Below are 5,831 nucleotides of genomic sequence, written 5' to 3' on the forward strand. Positions count from 1 at the left end.
CTCAAAATGAATTTCCATTTAAGAGCAGACCAAGAATTTCCAAATGACTATTGGGTCATCAGTTTAGCATAATTGTCATTTATGACCAACTAGACATTAAAACAAGTCTTTCAGTTAAAACACCATGCTGAATTGACCATTAAATTGGTCACTGTGGTGGCCTGTGTGGCACCATTTTCATTAGACACCTTAAGTTTTTAGTAAAATCCACATGTTAATAAGAAATCCATTTAGCACAAGAAGTGATGACAAAGTTCTCAAAATAGCCACTATGATAGCCATATTAAAGGAGTAATGATAAAAAGCTTATAAGATCGATCAAGGCTGTGACAGCTATAATGAAACTCAGATCAGCACCCTTTTCATTTAAGAAGTCTTTTAGCTAAAACATTATATCACCATCCATTTAGAAGTAACGACAAGATTTTCAACTAGACGATACCTGTATGCTAAGACTTCTGGTGAAAACTCTGTATTCATATTGGATGGCTGAGTAGCAGCGTCTTCATTTAGGATAGACAATCATATAACCTCTTCTGTTATATGACAAGTAAAACTAATAACAATTTTTAACAGTGCCTAAAGTAGTGTAAACCATGCCAACCCAACCCCTATCACCCATATGAAACTAAGCAAATCTAAACAAAGGTTTAGCAGTATAGAAAATGTATGTGATCCACTGATTTTCACTGAAGTATATTAAAGTCTTTTCTTCCTTACGTTCTTTCTTCAGGTAATTTTTACTATCAGATTTGGAATCACCAATGTTTGATCATCAATGACAGATCTAGATGGGGCTAGCTGGGTAATTTCATGCTTGTTCTGAAGGTGCAGTATTCATTTTTCAGAATGATCATTCATCATTTGTTTAATTTGAAAATATGTGTCACACATTATGAGTTGATAACGGAAATCACTGAAATATATAATATACGATACCAGTGGACTCCATAATGGCAGGCCAATCATGTGATTATGTCAGCGCAAATCCAAACACAAAGGTCATGCACCAGAAGCATGGTCAAGTCAGGTACAACAGATACATGTAGCGGCCAAGTGAGCCAGTAATTATCCTGGATTGTATTAATAATCACACATATAAGAAAAGTTGTTGTTGTAGGGTTTTCATTATTTTCAGCACACGACAGGCTATACATGGCGGCCAGTATTAATGGTGGAGGAAGAACCCGGGAAATACCCGGAAAGAACCACCGACCCTCGAAAAGCTAATGGCAAGCTTTCTCACATACCCACATTGGCTGAATCCAAGACTCGAACCTACACAGATAGAGGTGAGATGGCAGTGATCCGTAACAGAGAGCGCTTTAGACCACTCGGGGACCCTAGAAGAAAAGAATAGGTGTTATTTGAATGATGGGGGTTTCAGTATTTGGTGATAGGGTATTTAATTAACTGAGTACTTTTTAATGGATGTTAGGAAAAATAAAGTATTGGTTCTAAAGTGTCACATGGCTAATATGATAGCCCAATAGGAAAGCTACCATAATTTTGGGCGCAATGAAAATACACAATACCCTCAAATGTTAAATATCTCAAGCAAATAAATTAACTGTACTTTTCCAATGATAAGCCCTGCTGTAATGGACATTTTGGTCATCGGATTAGCACAGCTTTCATTTAAGACCAACTGGACATCATACAAAGGCATATGGTGAAAACCCCAATTCATTTTTACTTTCTGTTTAAGTAGAGATTCGATAACGAAAGTTTTAAAATGGCTGCCATGGTGGCCATATTGGATGTCAGATCAGAACCATTTCTATTTAAGATCAGCTAGACATATTAAGTAGTCTTTTGGTGGATACCCCATGTTGACACAACCATCCATAATGGATGATTAGAAATAACAATATTTTAGAAATGGCCACTGTAGTGTCCACTCTGAACTTCTTATCATTACCACTGTCAATTAAGCCCAAGATGTTTTTTAGTTAAAACTCCATGATGATATGACCATCGATTCAAAAGTAGCAATGACAAGACTTTCAAGATGTCTAATGTAGTGGCCATATTGGATATCAGATCAGCACCATTTTAGTTAGGACCAAGTAGACATTATACAAAGTCTCTTAGTGAAAACCCCATGTTGATATGGACATACAATCAGAAGAAGTAGCAATAAAAAGATTTCCATGATGGCTGTCATTTGGGCCATACCGAAAGTCAGACTGGCATCATTTTATCAAGAATGAAATCGCCAGCAGCAGAATGACCATTCATTCAGAAGTAACAATAACAAGAATTTCAAGATGGTCAGTGGGAGCCATACTGGTGGTACCACTTTCATTAGGGAGCAACTAGATGTCAAGTGAAAACAGAATGGTGATAAGACCATTCATTTAGGAATAGTGATAACAATATTTTTAAGATGGACACTGTGGTCGCCATATTGGATGTCAGAGCAGCACCATTTTTTAGACCCTGGGAAGAATGTGACTGTAAAGTCTCAGGTAAATCCTATGAGTAGCTTAGGAGAAGCAGCAACAAAAAACTTTTGTCAACAAACACAAACAATAGACTACTGAAGACAGTCAACAGACCATCTAAAATCACTTCTGGTATATGTCCAGCAGAGCTAAAAAAGACAACATAATATATGTATCTATTAGTTTAAAAACAAATTTAATTATTTTAAAAACAAATTAATCTTGAGTTAAAAGAAAACAAAATATCCTATTGAAAGCAGCCTTCCCTACTACCGGCTGGTTCCTTGCTGGACTTCAAAGATGGTCACAAATATTCAACAGCCAAACCATACCATCTTTTATGTAACGATCTGAAATTGTGGATCAACATTTTTATAACTATTGCGACCATTACTTTGTAAAGTAAATGTTCAATTAAAAACAGTAATAATCAAAGGTTAAAAGCCTAAAGATATGACTGTAAACAACATAGAAACAAGGTGGGGGCCAATCAGTATGTACATATAGTGGGCATTTTTATTTATAAAAAAATTCATATTGTAACTGCATTTACTTGTAATTCCTCATGAACATCCATCATATGTGATATCATCAATTTTGCATTTAAAATGAAATGCCTACTATTATGCAAGTTTAGTTGTGAAATGAGTATCTCAGGTAGATACGATTGTATTTTTGTTATTGACAGAATAAACAAGCAACAGTCACATTGAGTCAAACTGCATGATCAACCAACTTCTTCCATACTTTGGCATATTCTTCCAACTGGCTACACTGCTAGATCCCTGATATGCCTTCAAATCCCTGCATTACATTTGCAATAATTACAATGTGCTTTCAGTAAGGCAATTCCAAGCCCGCGATTATTTTTGAAAATATTTAGACGGCTTTTCCGGAAGCTGATTAGGCTAATATAGGCCAGTCTGATAAGGGTTGTTAACGCCCCTGAAAATAGGCTTCCTTGCAGAGCTCTTTGGTACATTGAAACCAGAAACCGTGTTCGTGAATTTACAATCCCAATTTTCGGCGAGCAATACTCCCGTTATGGATGCATCAACTAGCGTGCCAAAAGCGACTAGAAAGAAACATTATTGCAGTGTCTGTTCCAACTATCGGGGAAAATCTGTTGCCAACAAAACTATAATTCTCCACAAGTTTCCTGCAGATGAAAGGTTGAAAAAAGCATGGAAAAGGCGTATTAAAATTGTGATGCCACAATTCACTTACAACAGACATGACCACCTGTGTTCAGCGCATTTCTTAGATGGAAAATTTACCAAAGAACACAACATTCCATCGGTTTTCAACATGAAGTCGAAAAGAAAGATATTTGCATTGTCCAAGGTAATTTAATCTGAATTTATTAACGAATAGCTCCATTAGACAACTGTTTTTACATCGATGAAATCTTTATTGTGCTTATAAAAAGAGGGGTATCTGTTACATTTAATTTGGAGAGATAATGATACATGTATATAAAAAACCCAGCAAATAATCAGTTTTGTCCAATATGTAGTAAGATTGTGCATCTTGTATCTCAAATGCATGCTTGAATTAAGAATGTTAAATCTAATGTCACATGTTAATGAATAAATTATCTTAGGTTATATTTGTTTAAGGTTAAAGCACATAATGATTTGCCCAGAAATTATTTGTTAAGTTATTGAAAACTTAAATAATGTCAAATGATATATGACCAATATTTCCAAGTTTCACATATCTTTTCAGTGCTCTTTGGAGAAGTCAGCTGCATCACAGCCTAATACAATGGATCTCAATGCTGATGCTGCGAGTGATTTTGAAAAAAGTGAAGACCAAACAACACTGAAGACAACTTGTTGCTCAGAACAGGTCTTCCTGATTTTCAATGACTACTGTGGAGCAGTTGAAGAAAAAGATATGTGTAGATTCTTACAGAAAGACATCCAGACATATCCATTTACTGTAGATTGTAGTGAAAATGGAGTTCAAACAGTTTCAGAGCCTTTAGTCACTACTGTTGGTACAAAGACAGATGATAATTACTGTTCATGTCAGAGTGAGACATTTGGTAAGGTTATGCAGGTGGATTCATCTACAGACATTCAGGAAAAGCAAACAAAATCAACTGGCATTCAAGTAAAAAAAAACTGACATTGCCTTTGAAGATATTAGTGAATCCAATGAAAAGTGTATGTTTTACAGTGGAATTCCAGATCCTAACACAATTAATCTTTTATTTGATGCAATGAATGATGCTGGGGTACATACACAACGAAAAAGAGATGGCAAAAATCAGGGTCGCCCCAGATGTTTAAAACCAATGGATGAATTTATTTTAGTCTTGATGAGGTTACGGCTTGGACTTCTGTTGCAAGACTTGGCAGGAAGATTTCATATTTCAAAGAATACGTGCAGTCACATTACAAACAGTTGGATGTCATATTTGAGTGAAAAATGGTACTTTTTGATTTTCTGGCCATCGCATGCACTTGTTAATAAGTATATGCCTCACAAATTCAAGAAGAAATATCCTTCTTGCAGAGTAATAATCGACTGTACAGAAATATACACAGAGACACCTCAATCACTTGCAAACAAGTCACTGATGTATTCAAACTACAAATCACATATGACCTACAAGACATTAATAGGTATTAGTCCTTCTGGTCTAATAACATTTGCATCAGATTTGTGGGTTGGAAGTATCAGCGAATAACAGCTCACCCGGGCTAGTGGGATATTGGAAAAGTGTGAACTAGGAGATGCAATTATGGCTGATAAAAGTTTCCTTATCTCTGACCTAACTACTCCAAGAGGAACCCATTTGATCATTCCAACACTGAAGTTTCAGAGATTTAATAGACGTCAGGTTGAAGAAACAAGAAGAATAGCAAATTTAAGAATACATGTAGAAAGAGCTATTGAGAGGGTCAAGAACTTTGGCATTCTGCAGGGTGTCATGCCTATCACTCTAGTACATCAGGCTAGCAACATTTGGAAAATTTGTGTGGCGTTGGCAAATCTCCAACAACCACTAGTTCATGATAATGAACATGATGGCTGATTTAAATGATTGATTAACTATGCACAATATGCTGGCCATGTGAGCAAGAAGTCACAATTTGATACTTGGTTTAACACATTTTCTTTATATCTGAGTGTAAAAACACCATGGTAACCATTTTGATTTTGTTTACCTACATGTATATATCACGATTAAATCTGAACTTCCATATTTATCAAAATCAAAATCTATATTGTTAAAATTTATTTGATTTTTCTTGCATGCTACTTAGCATGATGTTTACTTCAAATAAAGTCTTGGAATATATAAGCCACAGTGGCCCATGCATAATCTTCCTTTAAAGAATGCAAATAAATTACATATTCTACTCATAAGAA

At 35.5% G+C, this 5,831-nt stretch overlaps 1 pseudogene; it reads left to right on the forward strand.

The window, feature by feature from the left end:
• Nucleotides 1–3,491: 3,491 nt before the first annotated feature.
• Nucleotides 3,492–5,493, forward strand: LOC149784598 (uncharacterized; annotated as a pseudogene).
• Nucleotides 5,494–5,831: the final 338 nt, after the last annotated feature.

Source organism: Sinohyriopsis cumingii, chromosome 14 (genome assembly GCF_028554795.1).
Source record: "Sinohyriopsis cumingii isolate HCF-2022 chromosome 14, ASM2855479v2, whole genome shotgun sequence".
Taxonomy (NCBI): Eukaryota; Metazoa; Mollusca; class Bivalvia; order Unionida; family Unionidae; genus Sinohyriopsis; species Sinohyriopsis cumingii.